Consider the following 25834-nt stretch of genomic DNA (forward strand, 5'->3'; position numbering starts at 1 on the left):
TATATATATATATATTGTGACAGGGTATATTACTTTGTGTATGTCAGTGAAAGATTGAAAAGGGTAACTTCCCCTGGCTAGGAAGGGGTTAAGCCTTGACCCCAACAGGTACACCTTCTTTCTCTATTAATTAGCCTGCACGTGATAGTGACTGAGAGAGGGAGAGAGCTCAGAGCGAGATCCAGGCTGCACTGGATGGACACAGACTGGAGAGTGTCTGAATATCTGTGGCATAAGGTCCGCCAGAAAAACTGTATGCAATGGACTTTGGTTTTCTATGCATGTTCATTTATACTGGAAGCTGGAATAGCTGCTCCAGTAGGATGTAGTGAGGGATACTACTGTTAGTTAGCCTCCTAAGGTGGAGTAGGCCTTTTTATTTGTGTTACTTTTGAGTTTGTGCCAGAAATTGTTTGTTTAAAAAGGGAAAACGTACCCTGTTGATAATAAGATACTTTTTACGTTGAACGCAATAAAGGTGCATTTATTGCCAATACTGATTAAAGACCAGTGACGTTCTTACAATATATTATAGTGATTATTTTGCGCTGAATGCTGTAACTTTACAAATATACAATACACACACACACATTTTCAGTAGTTGCTGCCCTAAAATACCCTTTACAGCAACCAAACAGCGGAGGTGGTTTTGGAAAAGTTTTCAGTAAAAGTAAAGAATTTAGCTCCAGCAGCCATCTACAGCTTGAGAGGGTCAGCAGGGTGAGGGCGGGATAAGCAGAGCAGCATGTTGGCAGTGCAGTAACAATAGCCATAACAGCTAACATGGCTGCTAGGGTACCCCAAGGGGCTGATTAGAAAAACTAAAATGTGAAATTTCCAGTAAAAAAGGACTGAAGTCAGACCTCAGAACTGTCTAGTCACAGATCCCCTTTTGTGCAGTGAGACACATTTGCTTATCTATCTTAGCAGTGTAGATGTATTGCTCTCTGAATGTCTGCTAGAGACTGCCATATGCTTAATGCAGTCACAAATCACCCCAGAGTTTCACCTCTGTTAAAACCTTATAGGAGGTTTGAGGTTTGTAGTCCTACAATAAAAGTTTAAAGAAGTTATTGTTAGGGTTGAAGAGTTAGTGTGTGCAAGAGCATTTGTCATTTTATCATAATATAAAATATTATCCGTGCACAGATCCCCTGCTGATTGGAATGGGTGTCATCTTAGAATGGAAGAAAAACTGAACTAACGGACCCATGTTAGGTCTAGGAGCAGTCAGATGTAAGCGAACATGCGTCTGTTTATATCCAATTACCTCTGATCCGTCACGATCAGGTCCTCCATAACGGAACACTTTTCCATTTTTTTTCGAGATCTAGATTGAGTTGGGGGGTAATCAGATGCAAACAGATACATGTCCGTTTACATTCAGCTGCCCATAGAGTTATATTGGGCTTCCAATCAGATCCACCTGAATAATTGGGAAAATGTACTAGAAAGGTTAATTACACTGGCTAGAATCCTGGCAAACAAGTCAGGTCAACCTTTCCAACATAATAATGGAAAGTTCCTGAAATTTTTGGTAGGGATAAGCGAGTTTGACGCAGTACTAAAAAAACATGTAAAATGAGTAACCAACAAAGAAACGCACAATCACTACCTTGGCCACAGAATACAAAATTGGATTATCCAGCTACTTGCTCAACAAATCAGGCAGAAAATTATGGTAGAGTTAATTGCAGCAAAATACTACTCTGTGAAACTGTACTATACTCCTGATACAAGTACAAAACTTGGTTAGATTGAAGAGGGCGGTAAGTGCTCATGGGCGACTAAAATTACACCTAGAGAAGAAGAATTCGGAGTTGCAGTAACTCATAGCAACCGACCCTAGTACTCAAGGTGTGCTGGTGTGCTGTGGATCCATTATAGAGGAAATATAGGGAGACCCGTTAGTTATTTTACTTTAGATCACCCCTTAGGAGCCAACAGTAGTGTTATCTTGCACTGGGATATCGCTGACCGAGTAAGAGGGATGCTACACTTCAGGGCTTGTTACATAACTTTAAAACATACAGGAAATGACAGGCTAGGCAGGGATAGGATTAGGTCATGAAGTATGCAAGGTCAAAAATACAGTACAAAGTACTGTAAAGGGAAAGTAGCGCAATTAAGGAAAATATCCCATCCTCTAAATGTCAATACACATCAGCAAGAGTTCATTGTTTAAATGGGCAGTAAAAAAGTTGGGCCAAGCATAATTGTCATGGATCAGGGCAGCCATGATCCTAAAAATCTACCCGCATGTTAGTCATTAAATGCTGGTAATGTGAAAACCAAAGGCATTACTATGATTGTGAAAAGACCCAGGGTACCCCTGGGCAGACTAAAGAGAGGAAAGCTGCAGTGCACATAGCACATCACAGCATGTGCAGGAGTGGTCATGGCTTCAAGGGCATGTTTAAATGAAACATGAGCTTATTCGCTGCATACACTGCATGTGCTTGCCACAGGTCTTGTGCCAACAAAACATGCCTTAACCAGTAATGGTGAAACTTCATCTAAACACTTTGGATGTGTGTTATTACGCCCAGACCAGTGTGTTATTACGCCCAGACCATTCACCTCTCCTGCAGTTTTCTAGCAGCATTTCCTAGCAATGTTTTATTTACACAGTAGCAGATCTGTATTCCTATTTATACAAATCAGCCCTAATTAACTCTTTCCTCCTCTTCTATCTTTAGCTACTATTGTATTATTCACTTTAAGGTCACTGCAAAGGACAAGGGGGCACTCTTTGCGTCTGGAGGAATAGAGGTTTAACCTTTGCATACGGAAAGGATTCTTCATAGTTGGATCTCCCCCAGGAGCTAGTTCTAGCTAGTTCAGTTAACTGTTTAAAAAAAAGCTGGATCTATTCCTAAATGCACAGAATATTACTGGTTATTGAGCTCTTATAGGTATATTAAGCACCCTAGATTGTTGATCCAGGGTATATCTGATTGCCTTATCGGATCAGGAAGGAATTCTTTTCCCCTGTTGGAGCAAATTGAGCCATGCTTTTATAGGGGTTTTTTGCCTTCCTCTGGATCAACAGTGAGTAATTGTGGGCATAGCATTCTGTTTAGGTTTTTCTTCTTTTTTCTCTTTTTGTTTATATTTCTATAGGTTGGACTCGATGGACTGGTGTCTTTTTTCAATCTGACTAACTGTGTAACTATGTTGCGGTTTTTTGTTTTTTTATGTCTATTTTTTTATCATTAATATTTTTAACAAAAATGTCCTTATTTGTTTGTTCAATTTTTTTAGTGACATGTTTAAAACAAAAGTGAACAGATTTAAAAGAAAAAAACCTTTTTCATTTGTAAATAACTTACTATGCTTTGTGAAAAAATGTTTTAGGTCACCATACACAGGAGAAATTATAGAATAAAATGTTTGTTTTTTTGACGGGGAACACTTAATCTTGTAAAACTAACACTGGTCAAACTACAAAAAAATATATTTTGTTTCGTCTATAGTTTGCATAGAAAGTAAAATATTCTTTCACAACAATATTGTCAAAAGAATACCTTGTTTGTACAGAAAAAAAACCCAATACATGTATTAGGCTGGCCATACACCTATAGATTTTCTATAGATTTTTTTTCTATCAGCCTATGGTCAGATGCAACAGATTCCTCCGTCTGCGCTAAACTGTGTGGATGGAGGACTCTCCCACTGGGCCAAGCTTCAGTATCTTGCTAGTCAGCCCTACTGGCTGTCAAAATACCTGAACAATCTGATTGGATGCAGGCATTGCTCAGGTATTTTGAGAGCCAGAGGGGCTGACTAGCAAGACACTATAGCTTGGCCCCGTAGCAAATTCCTCCATCCACACTGTTTAGCATAGATGGAGGAATCTGTTGCACTTTTTCCATTTGATCATAGGCTGAGACTAAAAAAAATCTATAGAAAATCTATAGGCGTATGGCCAGCTTTACTTTGTCTTATTGCAAAGTGTACCTGTTCTCAGACTATGGTCAATAAACTATTTAGATATTCTTAACAAGCAGTAAAAGAGCTTTAAAACAAGCCACCACTGACCTCTCTAGCTGTAAAGTTACTTATTCTCTATATTCCTGAAGATCACAACAAAGACTCTAAAGTCTGGTTTCAGTTAGTCTCTAACAGCTTACAAACATCTGTTACTTGTTTACAGTAGAGGGCTGGCAGCCTGACAAGATTATGTTCTCCGTAAAAAAAAAAAACTAAGATTTCAATACCTGTGTGGTGTAATTTGAAAATTACATTTATCCACCATGCATGCAGATATAGAGATAAACATGGGCTTGTTTGTAAAGTGCTTTCACTACTTGTCCAGAATACGTAAATACTTTAGTGTGGATAATCTGGGAACAGGTTTATTTTAAGTATTGACAAAGTTATCACTAAATCTGTAGGCCCATAGCTAAAATGTAAAAATTACTCTGATCCAAAAACGGTATGCAGGTGTGAGAGCTGGAGTGGTTAATTACTGTGCACTAATACAGTTTTAGATAACTTGTTTTTTTGGACAGTAAGTGGAATTGCCAGCATGCTGAAGAGAAGGACCCTCTTTCTGAAAGCAGTTTTTTCTTTGCAGAGGTCTAACACCACACGATGAGTTAGAGCTAAAGCTCTCAAAACAGCAGGGAGAATGAGCTTTGTTGGCTGGAGAGCTCTAGCTCTGTCTCAACAGGAAGTCTGTTGGACCTCTGCACAGAGACTGCTGTTTCCACACAGAGAGTAAGGGTCTATCTCTTAAGCCTGCTGGTAGGGGGCAGGCAAAGCGTAAGACCTTGAACGCGTTTTGCTTTGGCGGGAGAAAGGCTTAGCTACAAAAAACCAACAACAAGCTGTAAATCTTTGCACACCTTCAGTGTTGATGCATCTGGAATTTATTAAAACTGATTTAAACTAAAAGTTCAGTTAAACACACCCCATAAAACCATACTGACATTTTAGCCCCCCTTAGTCCCAGATTTTCTTGCACCACTTATGGTATTAGACTGGCATACCAGAAGCAAATAAAACTGAAATTTACCTTTACTGGGGTTATCTAAATCTTCCCCTACCTACCCTAATTCTAGGATGAAAGATGAATATTTGAAAGCTAGCATTCCAGATGGGAAGAAATTCGACAACTAGTACAAGATATCAGATCATCAAAATCAACAAATCACTTTGACTTGCTGTCTACATCTTCAGACATCTTGGATCAGGTAGATGACTTCAAAAATATTTTTCAATCAGATCTAGTGTTGATGACGGTCAGTGTAAAATGCCACAGGCCAGCCACCAGAAAAACAGATAATTTGCAAGCTGATAGCACTCCTATTAGGAAAGACATGGTTAAATATATCTTATTAGGACCAAACCACTTTCAGGTATGCAAAGGACTAAAAAGGGGTGGCTTTTTAGCAACCATTTTGCTCTCACAATAAACTTACATAAGAAAATAATTTATTCACAAAAGATTAAAAACAAAGTGTATTGTCACAATTGAGAGACTTGTTACAAAAATATGCATGATACAGATTATGACAGTATATTAAAATGGTCTAATTATTCATAATTTATTAAGCAGATTGAGTTTTTCTTTGGATACCCAAACATGTTTCACCTAAAAATGTTCTAAAGACATGGTTAGGTTAAAATACTGTAATATTGCTATGAAGAGTCAGATTAGTTAAGTATTCTACATACATAATTTCTCTATTCTACATGCTTTGGTATCAAGGCAATGCTGGGGAGTCAGAAACTGATTGAATAATGTCAGAGTAACTGGCCTCCCAGACAAAATTGAGGGATCTGACCTTCTGACTTTATTGAAAATTGCTTTGTGACCATTTGGCAGAAACTCTTCTTATGTTCTGTGGTTGAGAAGGCTTGAAGTATTTCTATAAAAGCAGGACTTCCTGGTGTTTCATCTACACGTTTCATTTATGAGAGTTTCATTGTATTCATTTAAAAGCAGGACCACCTGGTGCCTCACCTAGAACTCTCGTTTTCGGACTTTTCAGCTATCACGTTCATGATGAGATTCTCTATTAAATTTGTCCTCTACAGGAAATTAAGTTAGAAAATTCCAGTCTGATGTTTTTTACCAATTTGTCTGATTATGTCCTGCACAAAAAAGGAGACATATATGACAAAAAGGCATCGGTCACCCTATGATTTTTCTGTAAAACTTAGAGTTGCTTGTGACAGCCGGATATGTTACTTAGAACGCATGGAGATTATTTTAGATATTTAGATAACATTTAGATAACATAGAAGCCTTTTAGGGTCAGTGCGGGTCAAGGGGTAGAAACCTAAAATTTGTTATTTACTGTAGAAGATCCAGGTTGGGGGTTGACAAATTTTGATGATTTTAATGGTTGAATCTAATTTAATATTGTGATACATCAGATACAGTATCTAAACTGATGTGTGTATTGTAGCAATATATATTATTTCTTAATTTTAGGAAAACAAATGACAATTGTTTCTGATACACAGTGCTTTAATAAACTAAATGTTGTTCAGTTACAGTTTAGACCAACTTTAAAGATATTTGGAGATTGTAGAACCCAGGCATATTCGTTTTTGCTTTTTGCTCAACCAAACATAAAGCCTTATCTTGAAATGATTGCATGTACAACACTAAATACCTTCTATTTATTGTATTGTCTAAATGTTGCCTATGTGCATTTCAAATAAAATAAAAGCTGTACTCCAGTCAGATATAAAAAACACACATTAATATATCATTAAATGTATTTCTTTAATGCAAGCAGTGCAAGTACCTGCATCTGATTTGGTATCATCCACTTGCTGTCCCCATGAGTTACTATTCAGTGCTGCAAAGCCAGTTAGTTGTGCTGCAGTGCTTATAAGGTACGCTAACAAGGGAGATGCTTATAGGAGGTAACATCAGAGTGACAGCAAGATGAACTCATCAGTGTGCTGCTTCTTATTTCATTGTCTAGTAACAGGCAGAGAATGAACAAGACCTGTCATTGATACATAACCACAGTAGAGTAAAATCAGGTCTTCTTCTAGACAGCGTAATACTGTGTTACAGAGTCGTGTAGATTTTAGGACTGAATGGACAGAAATGCAAATCATTCCGCAGGTAAAACAGTCCCCACATTTTTTATAGGTATGTATCTATTTGCTTGGTGTTCAGCTTTAAACTATTCATGTAAACCCTTAAATTTGATATTGTCTCTCTATTGGCCGGATTTACTCTCTCTGCTACCCCAGGGCCAGGTTCCTCAATGCACCCACCTCCCAGGCAAACCCCCCCCCATGGAGAATGGCAACAAAATGGTGGGGGTGGAAGGGTTGGTATTATTTTCTTTAATTTTTTTAATATTATTTTTGTCACTTTTTTTATTTTAAGCTCTTTTTTAAACTTTTTTTTAAATTTGTATTCATCTTGTTATCTTTTACTTTTTATAGTTTTATTTTATTTTTTTACTTTATCACTTTTTGATTTTCTTGTTTAAATTATATCTTATTATTGTTTTACATATTTTATTTTATTATTTTTTATCAATTTGTTGTTATTTATTTTTTTCACTTATGATGCTTTAATTACGTACTACCACCTACCTACACCAACTATAGATAAACAATTGGAAAACTGTAATCAATACTTAGTACAGAACTGTACGTTCAATTAAATAAAGCATTTCTAAAGTTGCCCATATATTAGGGTATACATATTCAGGGCAAGGTGTAATATACTGTATGTGAATTTAAATCCAGGTAGTGGGGGGAAAAGGACTGGTCTTTGCTTTTAGAGTGGTGGTGGGGTAACAGGAGTTGACCCAGGCTTTCTAAGCCGTTTGATAAACATTTCCCTACACAAAAGCCTGCATGGTCCCTCTGTACTAACATTTATGGCAAAAACAACTGGATTAGGTGACTAATATGTCTGCTGGCACCTAAAAACTAAATCAAAGGAAAGTTGAGTCTGTCAGCAGATATAAGTATCCCTATTTATTAAGGCCAGCTTTTGTCTGTCTCTTATTGTCCTTTCTTTATTATATCTTTGAAGTAGGCACTGACAATCTCTTGTCTGTCAATATCAACTACTAATTCATCTGTCTCTTGTTCTGTTTATTTTCCTCATTACTTGCTACTTCTATATCTTCCAGATGTTCAAATATTGAAGGAGAGAAACACTTTTTCCAAGAAAGGTTTACTCTGCTTGATCAAGCAGAGTAAAACTTTCCCTGTTTTTTTTTGTCTGTTTTTTATTCTGACATGGAGCCATTGACTGCGGTCAGAATAAAAAAAAATGTCACCATAGGAATGCATTGCTAGATTCCTATTGGCTATTTCAATTTGCAATAGCCAATAGCAAACTAGCTATTGCACCCGCCCACTGCTGCTGTCAATCAGCAGAGGGGACCTGCAGTTCTCCATTAGGTCCCCTCTAGTGATTGACAGGAGCAGAGGGCGGGTGCAATAGCTAGTTTGCCATTGGATATTGCAAATTGAAATAGCCAATAGGAATCTAGCAATGGATTCCTATGGCAAAAATTATAATTTTTTTGACGGCAGCAGAACCGCTCGGCCAATAGAAAACAGTTGGGCGGAGCTAGCTGTCACTGCTAGCTCCGCACAATCGTTTTCTATTTATTTTTTTGTACTCTTTTAACAATTTTTCTGTTCTCCTCGGTCCCACAGAGGGACCGGGCAGAACAGCCGAGCCGAATGCCGCTGAGCGGCATTCGGCTATTCACTCGCTGCTGTTAGGCATCTATAAGAATAGACCGAACAGCAGCGAGTAGCCTGCCGGAGGTTCGGCTTAGCTGATCCAGATGTTGGATCGGCTGATCGAACTCCTTCTGCACTTCAGGTCGGCCGAACATGCTGAGCATGTTCGGCCGACCCGAAGCCATGCGAAGCAAGCCGATGTACGGCTGATTTCGGACGATATACGGCTAAATAACAGTACCAGCCTGAAGTGAATAGCCGAACTGAGTTCGGCTCACTTCGACTCTGGTCGGTCGTTCACTCGGCTGCCTACGACAGCTTAGTGAATAGACCCCTTAGTTGTTTTTTTTTGGTACATGTTTTCACAGATAAATATAAGAGATTGCTTGTACCTGTATAAAAGAATACACAGTCCCTTGGTAACGAGCATTTTTCAGAAAGTCATTGTGCTATTTGTTAGTGCCTAAGGGCTTACTTTATTCATTACATAATATAGAATTAATCTTCTTTACATTCTCACAGGGTCTCTACTAGAGTTGCTTATGTCTTTCTAACATAAGAACACATATTCCTTTCTAACACATGTACTTGCCAACACAACTAAATAAGGTAATTCAGCTTTTTTACGTATATTGGAGTGCTCCATACACAAAATAACAGTATTTATATAGCTCTATTTATGACACATTGGAAAATATACTTAGTGTTAGCAGATACAGACAAAGGACTCAAAGGTAAGTCAAATGCAGAAAGTGCTTGCAGATAAAAATTGTCTTGCATTTGATAGTATCTGCAATGAGTTTGAGATTTTAACAGACATTCACATTGTGTTCACATAAACGTATATAGGGATACAGCCAGCTGAACTAAATCTCAAGAAAGTAGGCAGTTACAAAATGCAAATACTGCAATTGATGGAAAAATCAGCAAGGTGCATGCAAATACCGTACAATACATTTTAACCTTCAAACACAATTAATTTTATATTCCAAATTCTTCTAAAGTGCTTCTCAAATGCATGCCAGAAGTAAAACATAGCTGCTCATGCACAGTTACTTTTAAAACCCATCTCCGGGCAAATACTAAGAGGGAAGAAACAAAATAAACTACCCTTAGAAAGTATCATTTTACTGAAAGGGTAGTTGATGCTTGAAAAAAACTTCCAGTAGGGAGTGAGTCAGTCAACAGCAAGTTAATTTAACCACTTATTGTTAAATGTAGGAGATATGTCCCAACAAAACTTCAACAAAGTTTTTAGGATGTATCTGCTATGTTAAGTTCCTCTCTTACCTGCTAATATTGCCAGAAATTACTGGCTGTCAAATTAACAGCCAAGAATGCCTATGTATTACATTGCAGGAATGGCTTTCAAAATGCAGCAGCTGCTGCTGTGTAAAAAGATATTTGAAGTCCTCAAGTGTCAATGAGTATAAAAGTATACAATACATATACAGTATAATTTATAGAATACATATACCGTATAATGCATACAATACAATAATAAATTGTTTCATTATATTTACTATATTATTAATATATAGATCAAAGGTGTTACCTGCATATGAGATGAGTGAAAGGAACCTAACCTTACAAGTAAAAAATATTTAACCCCTTATTATCCCTTAGTTAACCCTAATCAACCATAACTACCTCCTTCCACCCCTTCTCCTCTTAACTTTCTTACTATTATTTTATTTTTATTTTTTTATCATTTCTATTTTTTACCATTTTTTTTCATTTTCTCATTTTAAATTTGCTTTGTTTATTTGTTCAGTTTTGTACAAAAACCTGTGCAAAGTGAATAAAAATGCCTTTTTCATTGGCAAATAACTTTGCCATGTTTTGTAACAGAAACCCAATTTATTGGAGTACATTACAGAATCAAAAGTATATTTTTTTTATTTAAAACGTATTTTTATCTAAAGATCACATAGAAAATATTGTCAATATATTAAGACATTATTGCCAAAAGCAAAGCTTATCCCCTAGAAAAAATAAAAGTATATATTAGATTGTTATCTTATAGGGTAAATCCACTTTCCAAGGTAAATTTGGAAAAATTGAATTACCCCCACCAATCTGCTCCCTCTCCTCCCTACCGCTGCTCTTACTGTTGAGCGAACACTGCTTCCCTTCCGCAGCTCCCAATGTACAGTCCATACATCACAGCCCTGCACTATATATTTCAGATTACACTCACAAATGGTGTGCACTCATTGGTCAGTGCGGTCACCTAACCACGCTGTCCAATTAAAAGAACTTCTGATCACACTGACCAATAAGAAGTACTTCTCATTGGTCAGGATGGTCAGGTGGAAGGAAAGAAAGGACTGATTTGAGGAACCACTTGGTCTTTTTTCTGCCATCACTCTTCTTTGTTCTTCCAATAAACAGGTTATTATGATTGTGCGTATCTTTCTATCCAAAGTTAATCTCTTCTACTTTTGTGTAGTCAAACCTATTTTTTAGGTTTTGATAGATGGACCCCTGCCCGGTTATTTTTTTGCAGCCTATGTACCATTGGGAAAATTTCCCTCTACTTCCTATCCCAAAGACACAACAGGACGTTAGTGACAATTTCCCAAAGTGGGGGGAATTCCTTTAAACAGTTGTCTCCAGAATTAGTGTACCCATTAGAAGATTTCCCCCCACCTCTTGTTCTGGAGACAACTCTAAAATGTTAGATTTCCCTTGCTTTCTCAGTGGTGAATTTTCCCAGTGGCAACTCAGAAAGAAAGAAAAACTTGACCGAAGGTCTAACCCTACTCCACTCTATCAAAAACAAGAAAAAACTGTATGCCTAGAGATACACTTTTAGGCATCATATGCTGTTTTGACAATAACAAGCAGACTTCTTATTGTGGAACTTTGACAAGTAGACTCTATGTTAAATCTTTAGCCTCATTACCCAGCATTGGTGAATCCTTTATCACCTGCCAACAGCCATTTCACTATTCAGGTATACTGCTTCAGTGGCCACTATGAGCACTCTTATTATACGAAGGGTATGGCAACTGGTGGACCTGACCCAGGAATCAGGGAAAGCCACTCTTGATCTGTTTATGTTCAGCCCTGGATATCCTTTCTGCTGTTGTCCTCAGGTTTCTCAGCCACAATAACCATCAAAAGCATTCAACAATTCATAGCTGCTTGTGGTAGCTGAAAAATGAGGAGGATTGAGCCTGTAATGAAAAAATCTTTATCATCTTCAAAGGGAAGGTTGGTTGGATGACTCAAGCAATATCACATGTTAAAGCATTGCTTAATATGCTACTTTAAATTTATGTGATATTTATAGTGATATTGTAACTTGATAAAGTAGGCCTACTGATCTGTAAATGTAATAGTAATAAATACTATATAGGAAAATGATAATTTTACTGCCCTGTCTTACTAAAACAAATTTGGCATACAGGAATCAAAGCCAGGGCCTGGTCGCAATTGCGACCGCTGCGACCCTGGTAGTTCCGCCAGTGAATCATATAGATAATATCTTGTAAGTCCTGACTACCCACTGCCTAAAGACCTGGATATTTTCCATGAAAAAAGCTATATATGAATAGCAAAAGCTATTTACCCATCTAGGTTACAGGCTGTTCTTGTTAGTTTATAGGCGTATGACAGAAATATGTTTCTCCTAATTATGCTTAAGTTGTATTTTTTTCCCAACTATTTAATAAAGGGAGTGTTCTATGCATGACTTGAGAAAATATAATTTTCTTATCCCAGTAGAATTTTCCTTCATTAATTTACAAAGTACGGCCATATGAAATAAAACAATCCTCTTTAAGTCAGTTAAATACATTTAACTTAATTGCAGAATTCTGCCTTCTGCTGTTCTGTTGTAAATGACATACATTTACTAAAGCTTATGTGTATGTATGCCGACTCACGATCAAGCATTGATCATGGTTATCACAGGTGCCTGTGTATATGCACTTCCGATGTGCATATACACTTGCACATAGGCTACAGATAACAACCCAAAATAAAAACATGAAAGTGGCACGCTATGGAATATGTGGTTCAAGATCCAAATGTATGCTGGATAAGCTATGTTGTGTCTAAAATAACAATGTCATTTTGTATAATGTTTTTGAGTCTATCTATCTGCAATTAGCATGTCTATTGGCATAGGAATTGCATAACGTCTTTTCCTTACAATAGACTGTTAAAAGCTTTAGTGAGTTGTATTGTGGGGTATTGTTTACCACAAAAGTTCAAGCACTATCCTGCATACAAGATTAAATACACTAATGCTTGCAATTAAGATTTTAATTTAAATACCTGTACATACACTGCTTTTTTTTCTGATGACAGCATCACTTATGGATTTTTAGATATCCCACTCACCTTGGCACATTTGGATTTCAGTGCTCAGTAAGCAGTTACATTTGTTATTTATTTCAATTACATTGTTGAACTAAAATGTTGACACACACATTCTGTAGTGCTTCGGGAAAAGGAGGCACAAAAGCAGCAGTATTTGGATGGTTAATGTGCACGGTTAATGTGCATATGACAACAAAGACCGCAGACAATGTAGACCTGCACAAAACATCGCTTGCCTTTCTTCAGCCCTCTAGGACTTCTTCCACAAAGAAAATTTGAGAGCCATTGGGCTGCATACCCTTACTGTAATAAACTCTCAAACTCTAAGTTCCTTGTGTGTTCTCCTCTAACACATTGACATGAGCACAGAGCAACTACTGCTTTCTGGTAAAACAAGCAGAAATTTGAGCAAATATATTCTGAAAATTCCTTAAGTACATTACTGACAGGATTCTTATGGCTGGTCCAGTGATGTCATTGGATTCTTTGTCTTCTCCTGCAGTGGCATTAGTGGAGGATCCTTACTGCAACACTGTGCTAGAGTACTGTGATCTTAGGCCAGCTACCTCTCTCTTTGTCTTTCCCCTTTCTCTCTTTCACATATTCTCTTTTTCCCTTCCTCTCCCATCCTTCTTTTTTCCATCCCTCCCTTGCTCTTCCTTCCTCTCCTTCTCTCCTTCTCTCTTACTCTCTCTCTCCCTTTCTCTCCCTTCCTCTATCGCTCTCCCCCTTCCTACACCACTCTCACAGAGACTGCTGCACTCTATACGTTGTGTTGTATGTTACTTACTCCTGACCCCTGCACTCTATACACTATGTTGTACATTACATAGTCCTGGCCAAAGTGTGTGTTACCTCAATAGTCACTGATTGCTAAGCAGTCCCTCACTATTTTAAGGTAGTCCTTCTTAATGGTAGGCATATACAAAGTGTCAGCTCTCTGCCAATTTTCTATGTGTAGAAAGGCGTATGTAATTAAGTTTCATTTTTAAAAATGATTGATCTGAGGATAGAGTTAGGTCTGTGAGATTTATACTTGTGGCAGAGTGATTAAATCATATTTTGTGGTTACTGAAGAACGTATATGTGTGTATGCAGTAAGTAGGCTTAGGTTTTATTCCCTTAAGCCTCTCCCACTGTTAGCGCAATTAGGCTACACCCACTATTTACATTGTTGCTTTCTTCAGGGTGCCCCATTTCACATTCCTAGTTATGCCACTAACCAGTGGGGTTGATTAACAAATGGCAAACGGGATATTCCTTTTGCAAGGACATTTTCCCTTAGTTTAGTAAATGGGGTGATGCTCTGTTGACTTCCATCATTAAATCATGTGCAAGCAAAAATACTAATATTTTTTTTTTCTTTTCCTCCCTTTGAATGGATATTCTTTGCAAAGTTTTCACTACATTCACTGGGTTCGGGGGAAACTTCCTTTGCAAAGTACCGATTCCCTTGCAAAGTGAAATGCCTATGTGACCTTTAAATTCAACCATAGCAGCTTTATTGCTTTGAATCACCAGATCTGAAAATAAATATTCAAGTCAGGAAAGTCAGATCCATGACCCAAAATAGGTGGCAGGGTCAGTATAACTGTTAAGCAACTGGCATTTTCAGAAGCAGACGTAAGCAATGGAAGCCTCCATGTTTCCCTAATGGGCTTTCTTTAAATATCCAGTCTCTTTTATTACACAAAAAGGATCAATGTACATGTTTACCACGGGTCAGGCTTCAGCAGTTCAAGCAGCTCATAACATTAAAAAATTAAAACAATCTAACCAAGAAAACAGAACTGAGCAATGCAGAAGATGGGTAAATAAATGTGAAAAAAGTGAAATATTTAAATCTGTGCTGATTTAACTGAAATTTTGTGTGTCCTAATATAAAGGTAGATCATGAAATTCCATCATTAAAATGAGAATTATTTGCATAATCTGCATCTTTTACCCTCGTGAACGCATGTACAAACAGCTGAATCAGCACAAGACAAAATAAATGCCCATTATGAAACTCCTATTTCTTGTCCTGCAATTGTGTTAAGGGTATGGAGGAAGCATAATAAAAATTACAAATGTAAGCAGCCAGTGGATCTAAACTAAAAACGGGAAGACTTGCTTTGTTATAGGGAGCATTTAAAACTACTGATTGTGCCTAAGCAGTAGCCTGAAAAATACATACGTTGTCTTACATTTCTCCTAAAAATAGCACAGCACTTCCAGTTATGTGAGTGTTATGTACCTGTCTACGAAAGTGGTTAGGCATATACAGTACTTATAGCTCTGTTGGTGCTGGATATTAAAATGCTGCTGGGTGCATTGTGATGCTTCTAATGGATACTGTAATGCTGCAAATGGTGGGAGGAATTAAACCGCATAATAAAAAAAAATAACAACAAAAAAACCATCTTGGTCATGCCCATTTGAGCTTATTTGTATATCTCTAAAGGAACCTAGCAATTTCCTTAGTTACCCACATGGCTACTGCCAACCAGATACCATCCAAGGTTGATCCTCCAACTGCCTGTAATCATTAATTCTTGACTGGATAGTAAGATAATACACCAGTCTCTCCCACATGTGCAATCTTTCTTTGGCTTAGAAAGTCTTGCATCCTCTAGGTTATAACCACAGCTATCTACTGACAGAGTGGGAAAAATCATTAGGTAACATTTCTCATTTCATAATTTAGTTTTGGGCTATCTCTGACCACTATATATTTATAAATGATAATAAAAATATGAATAAGCTCACATGCATTAACCATACATGGTTTAGAAATGAGTAAACCGCGGTTATATCAGCATTTGAATGTGGAAGCGGCCATTTTCTTGACACACTTCACAGTCAGCTTCATTTGGAGGACGGAGGTTATCTTATGTGTAATAAGTGCAGCATGCCCAAGACGAGTGGTGGGGGTGCAGGAAAGACACAGAGAGGGTTGGGTATCAACCCTTTTATCCAACAGATAATTGCTAGGTGTTAATATTTGATGCAGGAAATAGATAATGTCAAAGCCTCCATCAAGATCTGTAGTTACATAAAAGCATTTCCTCCACGTAAACAATGCTTCCTGATCAACTGTCAAGGTGCTTCACTTCTCTGAGGTATTGCATTCATTAAATAGACTACCCAGGTACAATCCCAAAGTTCACCAAACAACATTTTTCAGTACCTGCCACCATAAGCAGTGATCTGGGCCATCCTTACTCACCCTTGGCGCTGCTTGTGCAGGGCTCAAAGTTGGCCACCTTTCTGGACCCCTAAGAGTCCTTGTATGATAGTGGGGTACAGAATCTCAACCTCTTCTGGAAGTTGATGAAGTTATCTGGATGCATCAAGAAATGCAAGCAGATGGTCAGGACTCCATCCAGTACCTTTGTGAAGATGGAGCTGGAGAAGAGGGAGAACTCTGCAACCACCATCAACTATTGTAGTCCAAACAATGTCCTCTCCCATCATCAGTCCTGGGTCCTAGAAGAGGAATAATGGGCTTCTATAATCTGTTTAAACATTAATCTGTAGGGATGCACCAATACCGTTTTTTCGGTATCGAGTATTAGTACCACCCGGATTCCTGAGTATCAGGGAAGCCGTCTCCATGCTTTCTTGTCACCAGGTGACGAGGAAGCATAAAGCAGGCTTTCTGGCCAATCAGGAAGCCGGGGGCGGGTAATAACGCGCCATCCGGCTTCCTCATTGGCCATCTTCCTGACCAATCAGGAAGCCAGGCAGCGAGTCATTACACGCAGCCCAGCTTCCTTACTGGCCCACTCCATGCTCCCTGGTCACCAAGTAATGGGGGAGCATGGAGCTGGCTTGTAATGACTCGCTGCCCAGCTTCCTGATACCGGAAGTTCGGGCATCGGGCTAGGCATCGGAGCATTTGAGCGAGTGTGAGTACTCGCCCAAATACTCGGCATCCTGCGTCCCTATTAATCTGCAAAAGGCAACCACAGCACACAGTGTCAGGATGGTGAGTGGGAGTAGACCAGGGAATATCTTTTCCATGGTCTGCTCTGATCACTGAAGCATGGAGCACTGTTCTCAGCGCTTCATGCTTCAGCTGTCACAAGCCGGCTGAAGTGTCGGGAAAACAGAAGGTGAAGCACATTCATGTGCATAATTGTCTGTGTTGGTGGTACAGGGGAGACATCAGGAGTCTAGAGACTACTTAGACTACTGATGTCTTAATAAACAGAACCTTTTACCTCCAAATGCTGTCACATAGGGGCTTTTTAGCCCCTTTGTGATAGCGAATGTTGAGTGAAAAAAAAAAGGAAAAAAAGTGATAAAAAATAACAAACAAAAAAAATAAAAAATGTATAAAGTAAAAAATAATAAAAGAAAAAAGGTGATAAGTAAAAGGTAAAAAAAAAAATTAAACCAATCCTGCCGCCCTGCCATCTGATTCACATGAACATGTGCACATAACTCATGCATGTGTATGTAAAATGGGGAGGGGGTAGTTTTAACACAATAAAAAAGGGAAAATATAAAAAACTTAAGCTTTAAAGGATAACTGTAGTTATAGCACCCTCCACTCCCCTCCCCAAGTCTTAACATGACCTGCCGACACCTTTCTAACCTGTTCATGTATGTTTTCTTCTGTACAGAATTGTGTTCTAAATTCTCAAATCAAATCAGAAAATATACTTATCAGTACATGTACACTTTATTGTGTGTATATTAAATACACTTGTGGTCTGTCTTCACAGGAAAAAGTAATTTCTCCCTAGCTTCTTTTACTGAAACTATGTTCTGCTCCACATCAAACATAAGGACCCAGTAAATCAAAGGGTTGCTGAAGGTTTAAGAGTAAACAGCAGTACATTTAGGATAACACTATACATTTGTTTTCTCTGATGTATAATCAATTACACTGTAAAGACTTGCATACAAAGACAAATGAATGTTTAAGTCACATGAAAACCTCTTTAAAATTAAACTTACAACTTTTGCCAAGCTTATTTTCAAAATATTATCAGTTTATTGAGGACTAGGAATGAGTGAATTGACTGAGGGGTTCAATTTGCAAGCTGTTTGTAGAACTCATCAAAAAATCTGGAAAATGCCAACTTAAAAGCAAACCCCATTAATTAAGTAAATGAGGGTGAATCTTGAAAATCACTTCTGGCTATTTTTAAGGCTAACCGGAAAGAGATTGTCCAACAAAGGGCATGGGGAGCTGGGCACTTCCTTAGGGGACATGAACCAATGCAAAAATAAAGAAAAAAATACTGTTCAGCAGGGAGATGGTCCTCCTTTCTAGTCCACTACGAGTGCAACATGGGAAAGATACCATTCCTCTTCAATACATGCTAAATTCCTATACTCCACTGTGCCATCTAGTGGTGTGCAGAGGTAACCCAATACCGGTTCCAGCATCAGGGGACTGCTCCCCCATACCCAACCCAAATCTTTCTCCACAGGAGTCAGCAACAGGTCAGTATGTCCCTACCATACACACCCCATCACACCAGGTAGACGGGCAGAGTGGGACTGGAGAGAATGCATTATAGTTCTCCCTACCAGATATGGAATGGAGATGTATATTGAGAACCTGCAAACAAGCTAAAAGACAGAGATCCCAACTCTCAAAGCAAATATATAAACTGTGCACACTAGAACCTCGGCCCTAGAAATGACCTGTACTGCTTTCAATGCCATCATTACCTCAAGGTCACAGTTCCTAGATACCAATGAATCTCCTATCCAGTCCCTTTTTCTTCTACATGATGAAAATAGGACTCATCATAATAATATGAAGATATGGGGGTTGTTGGAGGCAATATAATAATAATAATAATAATCTCCTTACACATATAACCATTAGTTGAAAAAGAGATTTTGAAAAGATTTCCAAAGCACTGTGGGTTAGCTAAAGAGCTCAGATAAGGACTGCTTTTTCCCCATCATTGACTAACTATGCTCTGTTCTGTACTGTGACTCTGTGTGGGAATGACCATCTTGCTAAAGATTCTTTGTCTTGCTTATTCACCATATCAGAGCTTTCCCACGATGACCAAATTTTCACTCTTCGAGTTGAGGTCCACTTTCACATTAAATCATTGCTTTGCCCTGCATGGACAAAGTATATAGGTTTGCTTTAAGAACATTTGGTTAACCTACAGCACGATACAAATATAATAGAATTATAATAGCAACCCTTGCAAAGAGACTGCTATGGTGAGATTAATTAATGTGAGTTGACATATTTTGAAAATGTATGCATCCCTTTTACCCTCCTTCTGTCACAATATTATTTATATTACTTGTACGATCAGTACATATATCAAATAAAAAAAATGGTATCAGGCAGAGATACTCATTTGGTGACTCAGAAACAACAACTTAGTTTTGGGGTAATTAGATTAATAAACAGCATTTGTGATTTTGGGTAATCTTGGGCAAAATTAAAACTCAGGTCCTGTAGAAGTGACAAACTGTCAGTGGAGGTCCTAACATAAATAAATGATTGAGCAGACCTGGTTGTTTAACTTGTCTTCAGCTATACAAGTTATTTGAGCTTGCGACAAGAGTGCTCCTAATTCAACTGAGCTAGTACAAGTACATGATCTCTAAATGTATTTGTACTTATTTTCATAAAATCTTAATTCTGCAAACAAAGTTTAATACAAGGTGGGTCCAATGCAGTGCATATTGGATGTTCTGAGCAAAGCACAGTAAACGCTTCACCCTTGGCGATTGTGTGTCTTTAATTGAGACTCCATACTGACCTATACATTTTAGAGGCCATATATTTACAGTTAACTAAAATTACCAGCATTCTATGCATTATTGAAGTATGGGGAAGAACATTAATTTGCAGTATAACACAAAAAAATGCAACATACACAGAGAACAAAGGTATAATGCACACAGACTTTTTACACACACATTCGTGTACAGCTGCAAGGCATGTACATTATAGTAGAAAGCTAAACAAAAAAGTGAATGGGTCTTAAAAGTCATCTGGGAAAACTATGCAGAGATAAGACAATGTTCATTAAAAAGCCATAAAAATAACATGATTAGTATGAAACACTGTTTGCCAGAAAGATAATCATCCACAGCTAAGTCTGACCTATTTATCACCTAATCTTAGTACACTTAATGCTTGTTACACAATCTTTGTGCAGGTTTAGGGACGGTGCAGACCTCGGCGATCCGGGACGTAGAAAAATGTACCTTTTTTTGCGACTCCCGATGCACGGCTGTTTTAGCCGTAATTATGTTCGGTTGCACGGGCGGAATCATGGCGGGAAATCATGCAATCTGCCCGGCGCTACTGGGGTGCCATTACAAAAAATTGGCACCGCCAGCGCAATCGTGGGAGGTGGCCGACTCCGTGACCACACGGCAATCTCCGCGCGGTATCGTGCACAATTGCCGCACAGTCACAGATTGCCAAGGTGTGAACCCAGCTTTAAGCAAACAGTAGATCCACCCAACTGTAACTCTTGTAATCAGTTACTTTTGAGCAGTGCATTGATTACATAAAGAATCCAAAGCAAGCACTTAGCCTTAATCTTATTTCTATCATCATTACTACTAGAATGGTACTGAAACTGATAAGAGTAAGGTCAAATCCAAACTGGACAAGGATGGAAATGTATATACTGTAAATTAAAGTTTAAACCATATTTGCCAGTATTCCCCACCCTTAGGGCCGGTTCACACCACAAAGTCTGCGTTCCAGAATATTCAGCCTCTGGAACGCAGTTGAATGCAAGCCGGCCAGGTCCCTATGTTCAGGAGCCAGCCAGCTTGCAAGCACTATTTTTGCAGATCGTACTGGTCCAGAACGCAGGCACTGATGTGCCTGCGTTCCGAGTGCAGGCAATTTAATTTAAGGTCACCCCCTCCCTCCCCTGAACGCTCTGGAACTCAGACTTTGTCTGAATCGGCCCTTAAAGATAATCCTTAACTACTAAACATACTCTTAAATTTAAACTTATGTACTGAACTTAAGAATAACATTTCACCATAGCCATTAAGCTAAACCTTAACCCCAAAAATGAACCCCCAAATATAACCTAATTAAATCTAACCCTAACTTTTCCTTCATACACTTGATTTAAACTAACTATACTATATATTATATTTTACACTTAGTTTTGTTTTTCACTTTTTTTTAAATAAACATTTAATACAAGGCATTGGATTCCAAGAGCACATGGGTTATCTGTAGAGACAGCATAGCAGTAGTTCTCTGCCATCAGGCTTTCTCTATCTAATTGAAACCTCAGATGAGGTCGCTCTAACTCAATCATTTGTTTAAGCTCTGTTAACAGGATTTTCACAGGCAGTAAGGAGAAAAACAAGCACTCCATTTCCTGGCTAAAATAAAAATACAAAGCTTGAACTTACCCTAAAAAAAATTTTTTGGGTAGTTTCGTTTTTGGTGAGAAAGGGTTAGGGTAGCAAACCTCCGGGCCTCCAGCTGTGGTGGAACTACAAATCCCATGAGGCATTGCAAGATTCCCACAGCCACAGAAATGACTCCTGAAGAGAGATTTGTAGTTTCACCACAGCTGGAAGGCCGGAGGTTTGCTACCCCTGGGTTAGAGACTCTAACAGTTTTTACTGCACAGGGTAAAATCTGAGAGGTGTTTTAACCATTCCCTATTCTATCAAAAACTAAAGAAAAAAGGCTTCAGATATAGTTTAAGTAATAAATCCATTGTTTCTTTCGATTTGTGAAAAAAAGTCAAAAAAAGTCATGACACATACTGTACTTTTTTTGTTCATCATTTTTACAAACCGTTATAAAGATAGATGTTCTTTGTGAAACCATTTTTGAAGTATGACCTTCTTGGCTTGAACCAAAGTATGAGCGCCACTTTTTTTTTTACTGTGGTGGTTTTTTCACCCGTAAAGTTAACCTGTAATACATTTTGACGTTTTTAAAGCAAAAGTTCTGCTTTAGAGCAGACACAACAAGATTACTGATAATAAATCATTAGCGAATAGCTTCTTCTGTTTTTGGGATATAACTTTAGGGCTAAGCCCTTGCCAAATGTCATCCCGCTGCCCAATGAGAAGGTCTCAGATGCTAACAAGGGCACTTTTAATGGACAAGGATTTAATGGAACTTAGTCATGCAGTTGTATCTGCTTTAATGCTGAACATTTACATTTGCTGGTGAAGACAGAACAGGCTTCTCTGAAGTGGCATGTTTTTAGAGATTGCCTTAAGGCAAATGGAGCTCTAAATAGTTAGACTGACTGTGGTATGGAGTTCCATAGGGTGAGAGATGCTCTGGAGAAGTTCTGGAAGCAAGTATGGGAGGAGATGATGAGGGAGCTAGATTGCAGGAGGTCCTGAGTGGAGCACAGTGGACAGTGGACAGGCAGAGTTGTGGATGGCTTTGTATATTGTTAGTATTTTTGTATTCTATACATTGTGCTGGTGAAAGCCAGTGGAGGCATTGGCAAAGGGGCACGATGGTCACTCAATGGTCGGTAAGGTGGATGAGTCTAGCCGCAGCAATCATGATAGACTGAGAGGGGGATAGTGTAGAGTTAGGCCAACAAGAAGAGAGTTGCAATAGTCGAAGTGGAAGATAACGAGGGAGTGAATTAGTGGCTTTGTGTTGTTGTTTGCTAAGAAGGGGCAAAGTTATGGCAGCAGGAATTGGACAGTGACTGGACGTGGGGCCTAGAGGAGAAGTCAGAGTACAGGAACACAGCATTCAGACATGAGAGGAGAGACTGAAGGATAGATGGATGTTGATACTGGAATTGCCTTCCAGGCAGGGTTAGTGTTGTATCTTCTTTCCCCTAGGTCAGCTATATAATGCTGCCCCATCCTACCCTGTCAATTGGAATCCCTCAGTATCATACTAACTAGATCATTAGTCATAGCCAAGGGCCCATGGGGGGCTGGGTACAGAGAGGCTGAAATAAAGACTTCTTTAATTCTGCCTTGATATACTGTACTAACAGAAGATTAGGAAACTGTCACCCTAATATGCTACCACTTTAGTTCTAAGTGTACAGATCAGAGTGGTCAATCTGTGTATACACAATCCACTTGTCTACCAATGAAAATACATAGGCTTTACTAGAAGGGAACAAATCAGACTTGGTAAGTTAGATGGTAGTCTGAAACCTTTTATTGTACACAAAAATGTGTAGTTAGTGTTTGAAAACAAAACAGTATGGGAGGAATTTATCAAAACTGGAGCAGGCAGAATTTGGAGCAGTGTCCCATGGCAATCAGTCAGCATCTCTCTTCAGTTTGCTCCGGTAAGATTTGAAAATGAGACAGAGAAGCTGATTGGTTGCAGTGCAAATCTGCTCCAGATTTTGTCTGTTCCAGTTTTGATAAATTCACTCTAATGTGTAAAGTTGGGTATCACCCATGATGGCCCTGGTGTGGTGGGGTCCTATATGGCTTATACAAAAATCCAGCTCTGAATATTTGGTGAAAGTGTACTATGCATTTATTTTAATCAGTAAATTACGGAATAAAACCAATGGAGTGGGTCCAGTAGAATAGTCTTCTGATCACTAGATTAGTCTTCTGATCAGATTAATATTCAGTTATATCTGCTGGCAGCAGGTCAGCCTGAACCACTAGGTTAGTGAACCCAGTACATAAATTCACTCATCTCTAACAGCAACCAAGAGAATATCCATATTAGAATATGTAAAACAAAAGTGGAACTTAATCAAGGAAAAATATCAGTTCTTTGATCACATTATTTTTAAAACATTCCTTTTGACTTCTATACAGTGGCGACTCTAGGAACAATATATAGGGGGGGCACATAAGATACCACAGTTAAAATGGGGGGGCACTAATAATTTTCACCACTAAAGAAGTATATATGAATAAGATTACAAAATATGAGAGTAATGCGAGGGCAATTGTCCCCCCTTGCCCCCCTGTAGAGACGCCTATGCTTCTATACAAAAACAAATAAATAATCATTTAATGTAGCAATTTCCCTGAATATGGGCATTACAATGCACGAACAGCACAGTTATTTTCCAGTAGAAAAGGCTACAGTAATAAATGCAAATCTTTTCTTTTGGAACTGTTAAACTGCACAGGGAAACAATAGAAGAGAATATTTTAGGTCGCGAGGAACATTATATATTAATGTATTAACAAACGCTCTTGCCTCTAGAGTGCTGTTCTGTTTCTGTGCCATATTGCTTGCTGTTTTAAGCTAAAGGCTTCTGGATTTAGCAATGTGATGAGCATCTCTGCTGTGTGGCAGAATAAGCTAAAGCAAGTTCCATAAAACAGATTATCTTTTAGTAACTCCCACATTTTGTCAGCATTCAGCAAAGTTGCTAAGCATTAACTAAGAATCATGCTCTTTCCAAATGTAATTTGTTTCAGTAACTTTTTAAGTAAAAATGTAGTGTGCTTATTTAGATGACTTATAGTGTAATGAAAACCATTTATATACTGAAGATAGGTTTAAACAAATTGAGGGCCTTTTGTACTGAAGCTGGCTAGAGACATCAGATGGTGGTCAAAAATGCAAACACAATCTGACCGTCAAGGGATCTATTGCAAAAATGATGTTTCCTTATGCAGGTGTGGCTGCAACAGCTTTATATGCATGTATATGTCTATGGAGGAGTGAAATTTTAGCATTTAAAAAAAACATGGCAAGGGCTGTATTTACCATAATGACACACATGGGTGAGTGTTTATGACAGCAGGGCTAGAAAGATGATACAAGGGGGTAATTTTGTAAACAATTTGCTAAGCCATTGACCCTGTGGACATTTGTTCTGTGCAAATGGAGGAAAAAACAAATGTTCTTAGTTAATTTTATTTTCAGGTTGAATGTAGTATTCAGAAAATACCACATTATGGTCACTAGATGGGGCTCAGGAGCACAGCAAATAAGTAATTGTTTCCTATGCTTCTCAACTCCATCTAGTGGTCATACTTATTTTCTATGCTCCATCTAATGGGCCTGTATTTTTAATATTAAACTCAACGTAAAAAGAAAATATACTAAGAGCATTATCTGTTGCCTTTAGTCAAACAGAACAAACATTCACAGAGATGCACAGGGCAAATGGCTCTGCAAAATGTTTATAAATCGACACCCAAGTCTCAAAATGAGGAAACTGTCAATGTTGTATTTGCTTTGTCTTCTTCTTCTTGCCACTTCCTTTCTGTTTTAGATAGATTAGGAAATGGTTAAAACCCCACCAGATTTGTGTTATAATGTATCCCGTTAAGGAATTTACCCTTCATTTCTTGTTCTGAAGACGCAACATAAAGTAAGGGGAAAGTGAGGGGAGTTGGCCCCATAACAGGTGTCCCTTTTAGAAGACTCACCATCTCCTCTTATTCTGGAACAACTCTAAAATGTTGTATTTCCCATCAGTTCTCAATGACAGTTGAGAACTGATGGGATGAATAATAATAATGAATGATGAATCTGCCCAGCAGGTACACAGACAACAATAACAACCTAAACCCGTAATCATTCCCTACTCTATATCAGGGGCGCCCACAATTTTTCGTTCAGAGATCTACTTTTCAAATGATGAGCTCAATGAGATCTACCAACGAAAAAACACCTGCATTCAGTGGGGGGGAGGGAGCATGGCGATGCATTGAAGTAAATGGCACCGCAGCCACGGCCCTCACCCGCAGTGCGATCGCCCGCACCCGGAATGCAGGCAATCTGAAAAAAAGGCTGCAAGCACTATTTTTGTAGATTGCACTTGACCAGAATGCAGGCAGGCGATCACACTGTAGGCGTGGCTGCCGTGCCATTGAGTTCAACACAACCCCACGGCCCCTCCTGCCCCTGAATGCAGGGATTCTGCTGGCT

The sequence above is a fragment of the Nanorana parkeri genome, unplaced genomic scaffold, assembly GCF_000935625.1.
Source record: "Nanorana parkeri isolate BGI_ZX_2015 unplaced genomic scaffold, ASM93562v1 scaffold584, whole genome shotgun sequence".
In the NCBI taxonomy this organism is placed as follows: Eukaryota; Metazoa; Chordata; class Amphibia; order Anura; family Dicroglossidae; genus Nanorana; species Nanorana parkeri.